The sequence below is a fragment of the Staurois parvus genome, unplaced genomic scaffold (assembly GCF_062004578.1).
Source record: "Staurois parvus isolate SC_StPar_1 unplaced genomic scaffold, SC_StPar_1.0 ptg000137l, whole genome shotgun sequence".
NCBI classification, from domain to species: domain Eukaryota; kingdom Metazoa; phylum Chordata; class Amphibia; order Anura; family Ranidae; genus Staurois; species Staurois parvus.
In genome coordinates, this window is record NW_028317933.1 from 10,945,001 (window position 1) to 10,965,097 (window position 20,097).

The 20,097-nt window shown below is 43.8% G+C and overlaps 1 protein-coding gene across 1 annotated transcript in view; it reads left to right on the forward strand.

Annotated features, from left to right (window-relative positions):
* The first annotated feature begins 577 nt into the window (after positions 1–577).
* DLGAP4 (DLG associated protein 4) overlaps positions 578–20,097 on the forward strand; it is a 255,491-nt gene continuing 235,971 nt past the window's right edge. The window contains exon 1 of the mRNA XM_089673346.1: positions 578–676. The gene's annotated coding sequence lies outside the window, so the exon portion shown is untranslated. The remainder of the gene's footprint in view (positions 677–20,097) is intronic.

Sequence of the window (20,097 nt, forward strand, 5' to 3'; positions counted from 1 at the left end):
ATGTATGGCCACCGTAAATTGTACAGAGATTGTCCAATCAGATTGTATGGTGTATAGCCAGCCTAAGGGTACAGGGACTGTAGTTAAAGCGATGCTGGTTAATGGCCAACAAGGGCCGGCTAGGCATTGCCTTGAATACAAGAGGGTGAGTGAGTAGAGGGAGATGGTTGATAGCAAGGCAGCCATTGTGTGTAATGTACACAGATCTCCATCTTTCCATGAGTGTCCATGTAGGAGAAGGTGCCTGGTGGATGTGTGTACACAGACAGCTCCAGATCCTGTGTCCTACATCCCCATCCCCGCAGGATTCCATCCCTGCTCTTCTACTCATCCCCCTCCTTCTCCTCTGTGGGGAGGCAGAGCACAGAGATCCTGCATCAGCACCAGACACACAGCATCCCTGCTCTCCATCATCCAGCAGAGTGGGGCACCGGAGGTGGGCTGGGGGGACAAGCCAGGGGGACAAGATCATTGTAGGGTGGGCTGGAGCAGAGACCTTTGTAACGCTGCAGAAGGAGGAGAGGGGGAGGAGAGGTGGAGAAAAGGAGGTGGTGGTGGTGGCGACAGAAAAAGAAGGGGGGGGGGAAATGCAGCCGGTTTCCACCTGAAGACATAGAAGAAGGAGCACCGGAGGGGGTGACAAGAGCCCCGATCAATCTTGCACACTGGAGTAAAGGTAAGACTTGTTTTTCACAGAAGCGTTTGGCCAGAGCGGCGTTTTGGGTGACGGGGGATGGGGGGGGGGGGTGCACGTTGGGTCTTGCATTGGCAAAGAATGCAGCAGATTTGCTGGCCATAGTGACAACAGAAGGGGTGTTGAGGATCCACAGGGTGGAGGGCAGTGTTAACCTTTAAACTGCCAGAGCGATGGCCCTGCTAGGATCTCCTTGACTGTAGCCAAGATATTGGTATAAATCGCAGCATCTTTTTTTTTTTTTGCAGTAGTTACCTGTTTGTTGGTGGGGTGGGGGTGGGGGGGTCTCATGAGTAGCCCTCCGATAAATGAATAAATTGCTATCTTGCGCCTAGGTAGGTTTCATGATTGTCAGTTATGCTATTCCGGCAACTGTCCCATGGGTCCATTCCTCCTGCACTGTAATTGCTTTTCTTATTCATTATGGTACTTCGACCATTTGCCTCCCGAAATCTGCCCCGGCAATCAGACAGGATTGGGCCCCCCCCCCATATAAGTGGTGTGAAATAGCCATGCCTTCATAGATCCAGGCCTGTGCGGTCAGCCTACCCGGTCAGCTGTTTATAAATATCATTTCATCCTTATCTACCAATAGATCCTGATCAGCTCATTGTATTTATTTACCTCCGTTTCTCACATCCTGTGATGTCACGGCTGATCCCAGGCATGCTTTCCTACATCTTGACATCATCGAACCTAACCACACCCCTTGGCAGATAGATGTCACATTATAGTACATCGGAGATTTGATTCAGCCTCCGTGCAGAAATAATGTCTGATTCATAGCCTTTGATTGTGTTTTAAGGTGCAGACGTCTTTCCAGCTAGCACTTCTCTGTTGCCTGTGCGTTTCAGTGGCTGCGTTTCGCAAGGGGTTAATTTTTGGCTGTTGCAGCATACCTTCGCTCCACGTACTCTGTGCACCTTCTGCACTGTGTAGTCTCAGTCCTCTCAGTGCGCACCAGTGCATCTCTTTCTTCTCTTCGAACTTTTTACAGCCCCTCTCACACCAACATAGTTGCCAAATGTTCCTGGTTTCCTGGATTTGAAGACTTTTCCTGGAAAGATCTCTGATTTGGAGCACTGATCTCTTTTATGATGAGATCCTGATGCCTCTGGAGGTCAGGCACATGTGCAAGAATTTGGAAATGTAAAGTGAACCTGTGGCCAGGCTATGGACATTATTGACATATTCTTAGCCCTTAGTTGGGGCCGGTAGCTGGCCCTTTAATTGGGTTGCGGCGGTCGAAACTAGTAGGATGGGCTCCCCAACCATGTGGCACAGGAGTAGATTTACTAAAACTGGAGCACTCAAAATCTGGTGCCGCTGTGCATGACAGCCAATCAGCTTCTAACTTCAGCTTGTTCAATTAAGCTTTGACAATAAAACCTGTAGCTGCAGTTCTAAAACAAGTCTTCACTTACCTCTGTAGCTGCAGGCTCTGTGGAAAAAATACATTCTAAATATTTAAAGTAGAAGTCCTTCAGGTCATTGGGGTTGTTTTGTAAAGTGAACCTTTGGCCAGGCTATGGACATTATTGAAATATGCTTAGCCCTTAGTTGGGGCCGGTAGCTGGCCCTTTAATTGGGTTGTGGCGGTCGAAACCAGTAGGATGGGCTCCCCAATCATGTGGCACAGGAGTAGATTTACTAAAACTGGAGCACTCAGAATCTGGTGCCGCTGTGCATGGCAGCCAATCAGCTTCTAACTTCAGTTTGTTCAATTAAGCTTTGACAATAAAACCTGTAGCTGCAGTTCTAAAACAAGCCTTCACTTACCTCTGTAGCTGCAGGCTCTGTGGAAAAAATACATCCTAAATATTTAAAGTAGAAGTCCTTCAGGTCATTGGGGTTGTTTTGTAAAGTGAACCTTTGGCCAGGCTATGGACATTATTGACATATGCTTAGCCCTTAGTTGGGGCCAGTAGCTGGCCCTTTAATTGGGTAGTGGCGGTCGAAACTAGTAGGATGGGCTCCCCAATCATGTGGCACAGGAGTAGATTTACTAAAACTGGAACAGTCAGAATCTGGTGCAGCTGTGCATGGCAGCCAATCAGCTTCTAACTTCAGCTTGTTCAATTAAGCTTTGACAATAAAACCTGGAAGTTGATTGGTTACTATGCAGAACTGCACCCAACTTTGCACTCTCCAGTTTTAGTAAATAACCCCCACAGTGCAAACGCCATTGGAAGCCAGTAGTTGGCTGTGAGCTATCATTGGCAGCTCGGTCACAGTTCTGGCCCCAACAGGGACACATATATGAAGAGGCTGGGCAGTAAAGCACACTTCGTATATGCATATTACTGTCATAAAACAGTTAATAGGCAGTAAAAAAGTTCTAAAACAAGCCTTCACTTACCTCTGTAGCTGCAGGCTCTGTGGAAAAAATACATCCTAAATATTTAAAGTAGAAGTCCTTCAAGTCATTGGGGTTGTTTTACTAAAACTGGATAGTAAAAAATCTGGTGCAACCAGCATAGAAACCAAACAGCTTCCATTTTTTTGTCAAAGCTTGATTGAACAGCTGAAGATTGAAGCTGATTGACTACCGTGCACACTTGCACCAGATTCTGAGTGCTCCAATTTTAGTAAATCTACCCCTGTGCCACATGATTGGAAGCCCATCCTACTAGTCCTACTAGTAGCTACCAATGCACAGTTGCACGAGATTTTGCATTCTCCAGTTTTAGTAAATCAACTCTATTGCCTCCACAGCTTAGTTCACGATGTTCCCCCTTCCAGCAGTGATGCAGCAGCATTTTAATCTCCAATGCAGCCAATTTCAACCAGGGTTCTTTGGAACCCCAAGGTTCCTCCAAAGGTTCTTTGTTAATCTGTGGCTGAATGACCTTTCATCTAATGGTGCCTGTGAGGTTCTGGAAGCAATGCCAGCGTCATGACAGCTGTAGGTAAGGGTGGCATTCTGACCAACAATGTAAAGGGGGCATTCTTCCAAGTGACCACCAATGTAAAAGGAATTCTTCCTGCAGACCCTTGATGAATTTATTTTAAAAGGGGTTCCTCAAGACCTGAAAATCCCTTTGGGGTGCCTTTGGGGTAAAAGGTTGAGAAAGCTACTCTAATGTAAACACAGAACAGTAGCAGCTGATTTGCAGAGAGAATGACTTCACCAGCTTCAGTTCTTCTTCCATTAACTTTGAAGCGGAACTTCACCCCAAAGGAGAAGTTCCACTTTATGCCTCCCCCCCCCCCTCCCTCCTCTTCTATTTTTGGCACTTTGTTTTGGAGGAGGAGCGGGTACCTGGTTTTGATAGGTAGCTGTTTCCACTTCCGGTTGGATAGCCACAGTAATTCCATGGGATGTTCTTCCCCCCTTCCCCGCTTGCAATCTTATGGGACACATCGTAGGTCCCAGAAGTCTGCGGGACCATTCACAAAAGGCAGCATGGTTCACCTTGTACAATGGGAAGCCTGTTGTGAAGCCACAAGGAATCACAGCCAGCTTAACATGGAAGCGCCAGGGATCTGAAGACCGGCAAAGAACTGGCCCGGGTAAGGATGGGGCTAGAGTCCTGGACAGGTGGGTATCCTCTTATTAAAAGTCAGCAGCTACAATATTTGTAGTTGCTGACTTCTATTTTTTTCTCAAACAGACTTTAAGTATGAAACACTCCACACTACTTGCAGCTAAACAGGTCAGTGAGGACTTGTTTTAAAGCTTACTTACTGTTTGCTGAGGATAAGTAAATGCTTGAATGTCCAAAGCCTAGCCACAGGTTTGCTTTAAAGTGTTACTAAACCGACAACAGTAAAATCAGTCTCTATATGCAGTAAAGCATACTTGTTATGCTCACTTTGGAGCTTAAAAGGTTAATCTTCCACATTCTGTAAAAAGGATGTTTGATTCTATCTTCTCTGATCCTCCCCTTCTTCCACAGCCCCCAGTGCATCTGCTGATGTGACAGAAGCTTGGGGGCAAGCTGCACACGCTCAGTTTGGTGTGTATTGCTAGAAAGTCTTTTTTTCTGGGGAGAGTGCATGTAATCAGCACAGGGCCAATCAGCACTGTCCAGACAGAGGGTCAGGGGTCATGCAGCCTCATAGGACAATCAGGGGATAATGAAAACTCTCTCTACAAGCTTTAACCAGTGCTCTGCTGGAGACTGATAGAAGTCACATAACTGCTCTAACTGTCGATGAAAAAAGGCATTTAGCAATTTATATTTACTAAAACAATTGCATTTCCATGTTCTGTGTACTGTGGGAGACCAGCTATAGTGAATGCAGGGTCCTGGGTTTAGTAACACTTTAAGACCTAAATGTTTCTACTCCTTCTCAAAATGGCAGTTTTAAGCCCATTCAAAAAAAAAAACCCTCAGAATGCAAATGGAACATTTTTCATGGTGGAGACACTGGATTCTTTAGGTTATTGCAATAAAGGAGGTAAATGTCATACTTATTTTATATTTTACGATATCAGCAGCTCCTGATTTTTAAATCCAATTTTGATTTTCTAGGGGACTATGATTTGTCTTTAAAATGCAATCCTTCGTATGTTAGAATTCAGTTTAAGAAATACATTGCAGTCGGACTGTAGAGCTACGTTGTCTTCTAAGCCAGGATCACTAGTAGCTTTTATACATACGCTGTTACAGCAACAGTGTCCCTGGAAATTATGTTAAAGTATGAGAAATATGCTACGTAGTTGTCTCCTCTGGTTTTCCTTTGCGCTGTCTGATCTCTTGTTCTGTTCCCCTAGCAGTGCTCATCTACCTTCCTCCTTGTCTTCCATGGCTTTCTGCCTAATCCCTTGAAGTGTTTGTTTCCCATAACTAATATGTATTCCTGTCTATTCCTGTTATTGACTCACCACTCTGTTTTCTCTTTGCTATTTTTGTGACTCCAATTCATTCTCTTTAACGTTCCTCATGTTAGTTGTTTAGTCATCTCCTTAGTCTTCCTCCGAAGCTCCCTCTGACCGAGCCACCCTCTACTACTAGCTTGACCTCTGCTAGAACTCTGCAAGCAGTTGCCGTTATATCATTTATTTACGGTGATTGACATCACTGAATTAATGAAGCAGTATGAGCTGTGAATTAGTAATCTGTACAGGAGTTTACAAAGGCCTCCGTACTGAGAATACAGCGACAAGGAGCCGGAATCAGCACATAGTTAATAAAGACAGAATATAGCCCCAAAAATAAAAAATCGTAAACCAGTGCCTGTGGCTTAACTCTTCGATCTAAATGTAAATGATTAATTCCTGAGAATTTCTTTCTCTCCTATTTTTTGCTAGAAAATGCACACCCTGCACATCAATAACTACAGTGTATGTAAACCCTGACAATGAACGTCTCTTATTTGCTTCCGTTTGGTCTGTTAAATATGATTTTTAAAGCATTTCATTATGTCTGTTTGATAAGTGCAAGAAATACCTGTTGATCTTGCTATAACTCAGGGGTCCCAAAACTCTTAAAACAAAGGGCCAGTTTACTGCTGTTGTGGCCAGTAGGATTAAGCAATACCCTAGGCTTGGTGGTCAGTGTGAGGAAAAGTGCCACATTGGTGTCAGTGGGATAATTAGTTCCCCATTTCTGGTATCAGTGGGAAGAACAGTGCGCCATCGCTGGTGTCAATGGGAAGAACAGTGCCCTGTTGCTTGAGCCGATGGGAGGAACAGTGCCCCATTGCTGGGGTCAGTGGGAGGAACAGTGCCCCATTGCTGGGGTCAGTGGGAGGAACAGTGCCCCATTGCTGGAGTCAGTTCGAGGAACAGTGCCCCATCATTGGTGTCAGTGGGAGGAGCAGTGCCCCATCATTGGTGTCAGTGGGAGGAATAGCACCCAATCGTTGGTGTCAGTGGGAGGAACAGTGCCCTGTTGTTGGGGTCAGTGGGAGGACCAGTGCTCCATTGTTGGGGTCAGTGGGAGGAACAGTGCCCCATCATTGGTGTCAGTGGGAGGAGTAGCACCCAATCATTTGTGTTAGTGGGAAGAACAGTACCCCGTTGTTGGGGTTAGTGGGAGAAACAGTGCCCCATCGTTGGGGTCAATGGGAGGAACAGTGTCCCATCATTGGTGTCAGTGGGAGGAATAGCACCCAATTGTTGGTGTCAGTGGGAGGAATAGCACCCAATTGTTGGTGTCAGTGGGAGGAATAGCACCCAATTGTTGGTTTCAGTGGGAGGATTAGCGCCCCATCGTTGGTGTCAGTGGGAGGACTAGTGCACCATTGCCCCATCGTTGTTGTCAGCGGGAGGAATAGTTTCTCATCGTTGGTGTCAGTGGGAAGAATAGTGCCTCCATCGTTGGTGTCAGTGGGAGGAATAGTGCCCCATCATTGGTGTCAGTAGGAGGAATAGCACCCAATTGTTGGTGTCAGTGGGAGGAATAGCACCCAATTGTTGGTGTCAGTGTGAGGAATAGTGCCTCATCGTTGATGTCAGTGGGAGGAATAGTGCACCATTGCCCCATCGTTGGTGTCAGTGGGAGGAATAGCGTCTCATCGTTGGTGTCAGTGGGAAGAATAGTGCCTCCATTGTTGGTGTCAATGGAAGGAATAGTGCTTCGTATCAGTAGAAGGAAAAGTGCAGCAAAGGCCAGATAAAAGCAAGCAAAGGTCCACATCCGGCTCATGGGCCGCAGTTTGGAGACCCCTGCTATAAATCGTATAAAATACTAGCTTTCTGTTGAGCATCTTATCAGTTTTCTCCGAGGACTACAGCACACTACAGAGAGGGAAGCATTCTGTAGTCCTATCCTAGGGCGACAATGCTGACATAGATACAGTACAATAAGCTTTGTCACCCTAGGACTGAAAGTATGTTACTGGCAGGATTATCAGATGAAAAAAAAGCCTGAAGAAAACTAATGCAGCCACCACATCAATAATCAATATACTAAATGTTTGTTCTTGGATTTACATACGCTTTATTATTTTTTTTATTCCCTCACTCTGGGGCACCTTCATAAAAATGATTATTTAAGGAGTAGTACAAGGGAAAACTAGGATATGGAAAGTGTCGTAGTTTTGTGCAACCAATCAGATTTTAGTTTAATTATCAGAACAATGGAACAGGTATTATGATTGGTTTGAATGGTCTGCAGCATTGTGCACAATGCTATGGGAATAAACTTGAAGTAAAAAGAGAGAACTTGGTTGGTTGTTACATGTAACATTCAAATTCACTTAAAACCTGAATATTTTGTGCATGTTTAAAGGGAAAGTATAGCATAGTATTTTTCCATGATAACAGTAAATTAATTTTGACATGACTTTCATTTGTTTACAAGTTTGCCCTAAATTTTGAGATTTCTACGTTAACCACTAGAGGGAACACTCAGTTTCTCATTATAATCATAGTCTCTCTTAAAGTGGAACTTTATCCATAACAATTTGATATAAAATAATGTTCTTTAGCAAGGAACATACATACCACATTAATAATTTTGCTACCAAAATTTATGTGTGCTGTGAATTGCCTCTGGCATTGCTGCTGTTTCTTCTTGCTGGAGGCTACCTATTTGCTGAAGCCCAGAGCCCCTAAGCAGCAGTAAATCTTTAGGCTGTCAACAGATTGGCCTCTACATTTTCAGCACAGTGCCTAAAAATAGAGAGCAACTGAGCAGGTGCAGAGCAAGTTGAGACAGTGGATTGTAGCCTCCCTGGCAGCATTCCCGAGTGTAGCTCGGGGTAAAGTTTCAGTACCACAAGCGGTAACCCGAGCTGCACTCAGGCTTACCATGCGGCGCTGCTCCGGGATCCCTCGATCACTTACCTTGTCCTGCGCTCCCACGATGTCCCTCCTGCAGTGTCCCCGGCAATGTAATCTGGCTGATGCCGGCATCTGTCATCTGGGTTCTGTCCCCTGCGAGTGTCGGGACGTACAGGGGACGGAACGGCGGGAAATTTGAAAATGACAAAAAGTAACATTCACTAAAATCACATAGTAAAACATTGCTGTATCAAACCATTTCACATACATTTTGTCCCTAGTTCTTTGTCCTGTGCCCTGCCTGCATTTTGTCTGTTCTTTCTGCCTGGAAACTGAGAAACGTCCATGGCGTCCAAAAAGCGTCCTTTTAGATCAAAATCGGTTTTAGACCAGCTAGAGAACAGCGATAGTAAATCAGAACCACTTACAGAATTGAGTGATAATGATTCGTGGGGAAATTCGTCATCAGACACAGAAAACGAATTTGCGATTTTGCTCAGTGATGTGCGAACCTGGCGCTATATTTCAAATTTCAGTGTTTTTGGTTTGATTATATTATTGAATTCAATTTATTATTATTATATTATTATTTTTTATGATTATTTATTAAATTATAATTTATGATTTCGTGTTTCAAGTTTTATCATACCCGGGATGTTTACTAGACTCTTGTTCGGACAGATTTCAGTGAGTTATTCCTAAAAATTACAGGCCTACAATAAAAAAATGACATATTTCCATGCAAAAAAATGTACCGCTTTAAGCACAGAAATACTGACATAATCAGACCGCTAGGTAGGTTAAACAGTATAGGCACTTATTTATAATGTTTTACATAGATATACCTGCAAAAAAGGCAAGCCTGACGTCATCTAGCACAACTTAATTTTCTGACTTTAATAGCTATGAAGTTGGAGTACCACTATATGTGTTGTTATTTTTGGGACTATTTATAACCATTTGTCTACAGTTTGTCTGCACATTTTTTGTTGTGTGTCATTTCACAGTATTGTGTGTATGGTTAACATTTCACTATGTGTACTGTATATTCCCAGTGAGAGGGGATTCACGTATTACACAATCATACACTTATATATATTTCTATGTGGATCTCCCTGATGTGGATATCAAGGGGATTGAATATTATGCACTAAGTTGGTTTATATGATCACTATTTATTTATTTATTTATTATTTCGTTTTGTCAGCGCTGCACTGTGTCATTTATGGGTGGATCTTGAATGTTTGTTTTTTTGGCTTCCAAATGGGGATTTTATGATAGTTTTTGTGTGTTGAAAAACTCAACGCCTGAAATCCTGGTCATCTGATATTAAGGCTGCATTCACACTATAGTTCTATGGGAAAGCGCACAAAATCCCACAATTTTGTGCTTGTTCATGAGATACACAAAATGCTTTCGGTGCCCTTCATTGTTAACGGCATCCCCAAACGTGGAAAGCAAGACGTGAAGTCTTGTATGTGAAAAACACGTGAAACCTGTGGTTAAAAAACGCTCAAACCTTAATAACGTGTATGAGTTTTCTTGCCGCATTGTTTGCATGTAATGGCAGACTACTAACATGAATGCGCTGCCCTATGCATGAGTTGCGCCACATAAAAAAAATCGCATTAGCACTACACCTGATGTCATGCGACATAGTGTGAATGAGAGCTGAAAGTTTTCCTTTCATCTATGACTACTTATGTACTTTGTGTAAAACATATTTCTTACAAATAAACATTGTGAAATGTCTATAGAGACAGCACAAGCTGTTTACTTTCAGACTCTTTGGGGTTTATTTACTAAAGCTGGAGAGTCCAAAATCAGACTCCCTTCTGCATAGAAACCAATCAGCTTCCAGGTTTCATTGCCAAAGCTTCATTGAACAAGCTGAGGTTAGAAGCTGATTGGTTTCTATGCAGAAGGGAGTCTGATTTTGGACTCTCCAGCTTTAGTAAATAAACCCCTTTCTGTCTGATTGTAACATGGGAGTGAAGCCCTTAGCACTGGCAGGCAGTGAGGGGAAGGAAAGTCATTTTTGTGTCAATTTCAGCTTGAGCTACTGAACTCTGTAAGCAACAGTCTTTTTGTCAGCAAAGCATACAAGGATATTATGGAAACATGTAATTATTATTATATTATTATACAGGATTTATATAGCGCCAACAGTTTGCTCAGAGCTTTACAATATAAAGGGAGACAATACAGCAACAATACAGTTCAATACAAGAGGGTTAAGAGGGCCCTGCTCCTTGGAGCTTACAATCTAAAATCAGGAGATTAAAGCTCCACCTACTGGCTGAATGTAAAAAAACAAATATTCATATGCAATATTTCATATTTACCTGAAAAGTTTGTATTGAATTGTTTCTCCTGACCATAATAAATAAACACAAATACATACAAAATCAGTATACATCATCTTTTAAAAGTTAGAAACCCCGCCAGTAGTGGTCAGGGGGATGTTTTATATTACTATTATATATATAGCGCTGTCAATTTATGCAGTGCTTTACATATATATTGTACATTCACATCAGTCCCTAACCCTCAAGGGGTGTACAATCTAAGGTGAAGCAGTGCTACGTTTGAGCAGATGTGGAAATGGAAACGGGTAGCACAGTGGCTAAGTGGTTAGCACTTCCACCTGGCAGTACTAGGGTCGTTGGTTCAAATCCCAGCCATTGCACCTCCTGCCTGGAGTTTGCATGTTCACCCTGTGCCTGCGTAGGTTTCCTCCCACACTCCAAAGACATGCTGGTAGGTTAATTGTCTCCTGTCTAAATTGGCCTTAGTATGTGTATGTATGAATGCAAGTTAGGGACATTAGATCGTGCACCCCTTGAGGGTTAGGGACTGATGGGAATGTACAACATATATATAAAGCGCTGCATAAATTGACAGCACTATATAAATATCTGAAATAAATAATAATACATGTATGGATCATTTACAGTCTTATAGTAATCTCTACACAGCACCGAAAAAATGCCTGAAAACACAAGGGGAAGATTCAAACTCCATGCATATATAATTACATGTACTAAATAATACATAATATGGAATGCTTGGAACATCAGTGTTGTAAGGTTAACCCTTTAGTAGCTCAATTTTTAAGTTGTATTACCCCATAAAATATTTCTCATTATTCTTCTAGTGCTGAGTAAGAATGAATGGAAAAATCTTTTTGAAAAAGGACGCTTTCATTTTTGGGGCCTGTTAATTGGGCAGTGTAAATGGGCAATGATGATGCGCACACCGTGTTTGCTGCAGTGAAATCTGTTCAAATGGAATTATGGGTAAAAAATAAAAATGACATATAGGCTATATTTTTCCACTAACATGGCGGTTTTTGTTTCTCTAGGTCTCCCATAAGTTTCATTACCTGTCGATCCTGCCAGTAGATCTGTTATTTTCCCACTTCCTTTGACAGGGTGACATTGTAGCTTGTTTTGCAGTGAAGTTACTCCAGCATTGTCACCCTGTGGACAGGGTAGTTTTATGCTAACAGTACAAGGCTTGAATTTTGGCTACTTTTTTTAATTTATTACAGGTACTTATATAATGCTGTTGCTTTACATATATATTGTACATTCACATCAGTCCCTAACCCTCAAGGGGTGTACAATCTAAGGTCCCTAACTCACATTCATACATACATATACTAGGGCCAATTTAGACAGGATCCAATTAACCTACCAGCATATCTCTGGAGTATGGGAGGAAACTGGAGTACCTGGAGGAAACCCACACATGCACAGGGAGAACATGCAAACTCCAGGCAGGTGGTGTCATGCCCTGTGCAGACCAAAGACCGGTAATTGGAAGAAACCAAAGAGAAGATACCGGCTAGGGACTTTGTGGATGGCAAAGGTCCTTGCCGGTATCTTCTCTTTGGTTTCTTCCAAATACCGGTCTTTGGTCTTGATGGACCAGTGCGGGATGACGTTGCACAGGAGTCATTCATCCCGGAACACTGGCACTGTGCCACAAATGTAAATGGAACTGAGCATGTACACCTCTGTTTACATTCTGGGGAGGATTGTGAACAGACAGGTCAGTGAATTTTATTGCACACAAGCAAACATTTTTAAAACACCACAGAGGTGTATCATTGGAAATGACAGTATAAAGCTGCTTTGTGTGCAGTAAAGCATGCCTAAAGTGCATATGTGCCAATTGACTCTAAGAGATGATTGCTGATTGGTCGCCCTGGGTTCCTGTGTTTCGTACATCACTACTGCTTTTAGCAGAGCTATTCTTCTTAATCATTGCAGCATTTGTTTTTCTTCACAGTTCTTCTACCCATATGTAGTGTGTCACATACATCTTGTTGTCACATTCCTCCCCAGTGTCTCACAACTTTCACTGAGTGTAACACCCTGTCGTCTTCCCCCCCCCCCCCAGGTCAGCAGTTTGTGTCCCCCTCCCCCTCTGTCATCCTCCTCCTCTCATCTTCTGTCTGCTCCCCTGTGTAATCTGTGCTGTGTTCCCTCAGGTTAATCCTGCTCACTATCATCTGCTGCCTCCCCCCCCCCCTCACATCCACAAGCCCCCTGCATCTGTCTTGCTTTGCTTTTTTCAATCACAACCTTTCACTCCTGACATCTCCATTTCTCTGGTATCAAATCCCAGCCTTGTCCTCCCCAGCCTCATCACTGGAGGTCTGATCTATGAGATGTGTCGGGGGCTCATGTGTGTGCAAAGAAGTCTTTATGTATTTTAATGTGAATGTCTGTGCGTGATACATTCCGACCGCTACCGGTAATCCGTCATTTCACATATCGTCACTTCTCTGTCTGTGTCTCTGTCTATCTATCTATCTATCTATCTATCTATCTATCTATCTATCTATCTATCTATCCATCTATCCATCCATCCAACCAGCATTTATCTATCTATCTATCTATCTATCTATCTATCTATCTATCTATCTATCCATCCAACCAGCATTTATCTATCTCTCTGTCCATCCATCCAGTATCTATTATCCATTATTTATTTATTCATATGGTATCTATTATCCATCTATTATCCATCCATCCAGCCAGTATCTATCTATCTATCTATCTATCTATCTATCTATCTATCTATCTATCTATCTATCTATCTATCTATCTATCTATCTATCTATCTCTCTATCTGTCTATCTATCTATCTGTCTATCTATCTATCTATCTATCTATCTATCTATCTATCTATCTATCTATCTATCTATCTATGTATCTATCCATCCAGTATCTATTATCCATCCATACCATATCTATCTGTCAGTCTATCTTCTATCTTAACTACCTACTAACTATCCATCCATCCAGTATCTATTATCCATTTTTTATATGGTATCTTTGATCCATCCAGTATGTATGTATGTATGTATGTATGCATGTATCTATCACTCTATCTATCTATCTATCTATCTATCTATCTATCTATCTCTCTGTCCATCCATCCAGTATCAGTCTATCCTCGGCCACCATTAAAAATTGTGGAGCTCCATACAGCCTACCTCGCAGGGCCGCCCAGACACGAAGAAGAAGGATGTGGCAGTGTACACAGTTAGAGGGTATTTAGACTTGACCCCACGAAACGAGTGAAGGGGTTAGAAATATGTGTACAGAGTGCAGGGGTCAGGTGTATGTAACAAACAATGAGTAATGCTCTGTAGACTCCATTTAAAACGTGTTAAATGCACATTTTTTTCATTAATTTGAGTACATTTATTAAATTCTTGCAATATGTGGCATTTGCCTTTAAAATACAGCCCATTATACAGAGTGTAATGGTCAAGAGTATGCTAAGTCAGGGTCGTCCTTAACGCAGGGCAAAAGGGACAGCTAATCTGGGCCCTGTCAATGTTGGGGGGCCCAAAGAAGCTGTCCCTTGAGCTTGTGCTGCTCGGCCCGTAAATAGTTTTCCCAACCAGGGGCGGACTGACCGATCAGGCACTCAGGCACTGCCCAAGGGTCCAGGGTCAGTAAGTGGCCACATGTCATCCCCTCTCCTGACTCCTCCCCCTCTCCTCGGATCTCCTGACTACCATGTGAAGAGCCCACCAGGATGATGCCCTCTGTGTCCAATGAAAATCTCCTGGCAATGTTTAAAAAATAAACAAACTATCCACTTTCAGGGCCGGTTCATGACATTTGTTTTGAGTTGCACTGGGCAGTGGTGCGCCCTGAAAAAAGTACTGCTTCATCCAATTCCACAGCCCCACCCCCTTTCACCACCACAAGCAAAATCTTCCATAGAAAAAATGTATCTCTCTATCATCAGCAACCCTAAGCAAAAATCGCAGCAACTAAAAATCCCCTACCCCTGCCAAGTCTCTGCCCAAAGCACTCCCCTTCCCTCAAGCTACCCTCAAAATGAAAAATTTCCCCTCCATGTAAAACTCCCCTCCAAAATCAAAGCCTACCTACCCTCAAGCAAACCACTCAAAGCGGTTGTAAATGCATGAAATGAAAAATGAGCAAAGCATGTCCTTCTAATAGTGTTTATTTGCTTCAGTCCAAAGCACCAAGTGTGAATCTTGTCTGATCTCTTCTTCCTCTGCTATATGCATGAGTCACTTCTGAAAGTTATTCTGGACACCAAGCAATCACAGGAGACAACCCTGCCACCCAGCACACAGCAGGTGATTGACAGCCTCAGCTGTGCATGGTTCCCTGTAAGACTTTGTAGAGGGGGGGTGGTCTCCTTTTCCTCCACTCAGGTTTCAGATTACACTCAGTTCCCTGCTATATGCTGTGTAGTGTGTGACATCACACTGTCACACCCTGCCATCTGGAAAGTCAGATATAGAAGAGCTGTAGAGTAGAGAGGGCTGCAGATACACAGGTACAGCCTCTGAAGAAGAATTTGTTTTACCTGTGTATCACCAGAGGCCAGGCACTTCACTGGGTATAAGTAAGGGTTTACAACCACTGTAAAGCAAAATCTGCCACAGCAAAAATGCTCCCCTTTTCTTTCTGAGAAACCCCCACAGAAAAAATTCCTCACTGCAAAACACTTCTCTCCCTCAAACAAATATCCCCAAAATTAAACACTCTGTCTTTAAATCATTCCTCAAATCAAAAGTCACCCTCAGATAATGCCACCCAGCAAAGATTCCTGCCCCTGAAACAAACCTCCCTTACTCAAGCAAATCCCTCTCCCAGAAGCAAATCCTTGCTCCCCTTCCCCATCCCCAATAAACTTCCCCACAAAATAAATCCCCCACACCAAAAGCAAACCTACCCTACCTTTCCTTAACCACAATTCCACAAAAAACTCCCCAAAGACACAAATTCTCACCCAATCCGGTGTCTATCTATCTATCTATCTATCTATCTATCTATCTATCTTTCTATCTATCTACCCATCCAGCCAGTAAGGATGGGTACCTTCTCCTCCAGACTCCATAACTCTATCAATACCTAACATGCCCACCGCATTGCCTCCTGTACTGAAAGCCTCCCCATCCCTCATACCTCTCTGCAGCTCATACCCTCCCCAACCTTCATACACCTTCTCAGCAACCACACTCGCCAACCTTCATACCCCTTCTTGGCTTCTACCCTCCCCAACCTTCATACCACTCCTCAGCTCCTATCCTCCCCAATATGCATACCCCTCTTCAGCTCCTACCCTTAAAAACCTTCATACCTTTCTTCAGCATCTACCCTCCCCAACCTTCATACTTCTCTCAGGATCCTACTCTCCCCAAACTTCATACCCCTCTTCAGGTCCTACCCTTCACAACCTTCATACCCTTCCTCAGCACCTACCCTACACAAACTTTATAACCATCCTCAGCTCCTACCCTCCCCAACCTTCATACCCCTCCTGAGCTCCTACCCTCTCCAACCTTCATACCCCTCTTCAGCAACTACCCTCCCCAGACTTAATACCCCTCTTCAGCAACTACCCTCCCCAACCTTCATACCCCTCCTCATCAACTGCCCTCCCCATCCTTCATACCCCTCCTCAGCGCATGCCTTCCCTAACTTTCCTACCCTTCTTGAGCATCTACCCTCCCAATCCTTCATACTCCTCCTCAGCGCATACCCTCCCCAACCTTCATACCCTTCTTCAGCATCTACCCTCTCCAACCTTCATACCCTCCTTCAGCTCCTACCCTTCACAGCCTTCATACCCCTCCTCAGCACCTACCCAATTTTTATACCCCTCCTCAGCTCTTACCCTCCCCAACCTTCATATCCCCCTCAGCTCTTATCCTCTCCAGCCTTCATACCCCTCCTCAGCAGCTACCCTCCCCAATTTTCATACTGCTCCTCAACAACTACTCTCCCCAACCTTTATACCCTTCCACAGCGCATACTCTTCCCAACCTTCATACCCTTCTTCAGCATCTACCCTCCCCAACCTTCATACCTCTCCTCTGCAACTAGCCTCCCCAACCTTCATACCCCTTCTTGGCTCCAGCATTCCCCTCCTTAGTTCCTATGCTCCCCATCCTTCATACCCCACCTCAGCTCCTACCCTCCCCAATCTTCACACCCCTCAGCAACTACCCTCCCCAACCATCATACCCCTTCTCAGCGCCTACCCTCCCCAATCTTCAAAACCCTCAGCAGATCCTACCATCCTGAACCTTCATACCCCTCTTCAGCTCCTACCCTTCACAACCTTCATACCCATCTCCAGCACCTACCCAACCTTTATAACCCACCTCAGCTCCTACCCTCCCCAACCTTCATACCCCTCCTCAGCAACTACCCAACTTTCATACCCCACCTCAATGCATACCCTCCCCAACCTTCACACCCTTCTTCAGCATCTACCCTCCCCAACCTTCAAACCTCTCCTCAGCACCTACCCTGCCTCTATTCCATAACCCCCTCTCAGCAGCTACCCTCCCTCTACTCCTATAACCCCTCTCAGCTTCTACCCTTTCTCTAGTCCTATAACCACCTCCTCAGCACCTATCCTCCTTCTACTTCTATAACCCCTCCTCAGCACCTACACTCCTTCTACTCATAAGCCTTCTTCAGCACCTAACCCTCTCTACTCCTATAAGCCCCTCTACCTTGCAGAGTATACAGAGCTGGATTTCTGCATAGCCAAGTCAGGCTATGGCCTAGGATGGCATTAATGTCAGGGGGGCTTTAAGCCGCTCCGACATAACCTAAAAATGAATGATTAGCAGGCTGGATTGGTAGTGTCTTACTCTTATAATTACTTCCAAGTGTACCTGCTCATAGTAGGTTAACTGGAAGATAAACCCAGATTGCTTCTTTCAGTGCATTGCCCCAGCCTTGGCATATCCTGTGTGGTTGCCCAATCCTGTTAGCGCCGTATTAGTTCATCAAACTTAGTATCCTGTGTTAGTATCCTGTTAGTTCATCAAACTTTCCTTTGAAATTCAGAATATTTGTTGGACAAAGCATTCAATTTTGCCATCATTGAGACACAAATTTTGTTCAAAAGCCCTTAAAGCAGAACTCCATGGCAATTTTTGATCCTCCCATGCAGTGCGGCTGTGCTCAAACTACATGGGTTAACTGCTCGTTTTGTCCAGGGGCGCACTGAAAGGTTATACTTACCCGATCCTTTGATCCTCCGGAAAACAGTGCTCCCCCACATCCCGAGGTGGACTGTTCCTGCCATCCTCACGACCAAAGCTGGTCTATGGGCATGATGACATCAAGAACAGTACATTCACAAGACCGCTAGTGTGCAGGGGGCAGGAGCTGCAAGAATCGGTCTTGCGCTTAGAGGATCAGCAGATTAGGTAAGTATATCTCCGTTCTCCTCACCCCTAGACAAAAACGAGCAGTTATCCCATGCAAAAAAATGTTTTCCTGCAATTCTTCCTTACAATTTCATCCAGATCCGGTTACTTCAGTGGAATCCCAGACAAATTCAACAGGTTTTGTTTTTGCCTAGCACATGCACATTACAATATATATGAACTTTTCTGAACAGAAATCACATTTGTGGTTAGGATGGTTCACGGTCACATAAGCACATAGAAACACAAAATTAATATTATTTGATAACGTATTATTATTATCATTGTAACATTATAATTTAAAGTGTATCTAAACCCAAAATTGTTTTGTTTTGGATAGAGTACAAAAGCACTATCAGTTTTTTTTTTTTGCCTGTCCAATTGCCTGAGCATCATCTTCACTTCCTGTCCCAGTCCCATAACAGGAAGTGAGAGTAAATCCTCCAAAGTATGCATAATCCCCTCTTTGACAGCTGTTACTAGAGCAAGTGTCCCCACTTACCTCTGCATTCCTGTTCTGGTGGCAACTTAAAATATGGGATTTTCCCTCACTTTCAGTACTGGTGCCAATTGGTCCCCAACACATGCGACAGGGGTTGGTGTCCTGAGATTGGGTCAGTTTATCACATGGGGCCAGGAAATAAGTCCATATCCCTGAGTGAGCTCCAGTAGAATGGTTTGGGGATTGAACAGGGCTTACTTTCCTCAATCCAGGGGACCAAATAGAGCAGTTCTGGCATGAGGAAAGGTAAGTATTTACCTTGCATGGACAAAAGAAGGGCTCACTTTATTATGGATAAAATAAGCTCAGCTCAATGAAGAGTCTGTTATTTTCAGGCAGGTCAGACCTGACCCACAGCCTTGTACTGACAGAAGGGAGCATTGAAGGACAGCCTCATCTTATAGAGCAGGAAGAATCATCTGCCTATGTAATGAGCATTGAAGGACAGCCACGTCCTATAGAGCAGGAAGAATCACCTGCCTATGTAATGAGCAAATATAACTTCCGTGTACACTCACCGGCCACTTTATTAGTTACACCTTGCTAGTGGCAAGAAATATCCCCCACACCATTACACCACCACCACCACCAACCTGAACTGTTGATACAAGGCAGGCTGGATCCATGTTTTCGTGTTGTTTACGCAAAATTCTGACCCTACCATCTGAATGTCGAATCAACCAGTCTGCCCATTCTCCTCTAACCTCACCAGCATTTTCATCCACACAGCTGCCACTCACTGGATATTTTCTCTTTTTAGGACCATTCTCTGTAAACCCTAGAGATGGTTGTGCATGAAAATCCCAGTAGATGAGCAGTTTTTCAAATACTCAGACCAGCCTGTCTGGCACCAACAACTATGCTATGTGCAAAATCACTTAAATTCCCTTTCTTCCCCATTCTGATGCTCAGTTTGAACTTCAGCAAGTTGTCTTCACCACGTCTAGATGCCTAAATGCATGGAGTTGCTGCCATGTGATTGACTGATTAACAATTTGTGTTACCAAGCAATTGAACAGGTGTACCTAATAAAGTGGCCGATGAGTATATACAGTATATCTATCTATATATATATATATATATATATATATATATAGCCCACATATGTATCACTTTTTTTGCCCCATCCACCTCCAAAGTGTGGATGGGGGGAATCGGATCATTTTTTTCCATTCAACCCCCTGGTTAAATGAAAAACAAGTGATCTTATACCTCCATTGGCTGGGGCAATCACTCTCATTCAGCTATTGAGTGCTGACAGTGGGGAGATTTCTCTTTTGTCAGAGTACACTGCTCAGTGCTCCTGGCTATAGCCAGCGGCACTGATTGATTGGGAAAAACCCGACAGGTTGGTTGTGCAGAATTTGATCGGTAGATTGACTTTTGTACAACAGGGTGCCCATCAGGGGCGGACTGACAACTCATGGGGTCCCTGGGCAATAGGGGATCATGGGGCCCCTGTGTCCTTGCCCAAACTCAAAAAAGCCTAT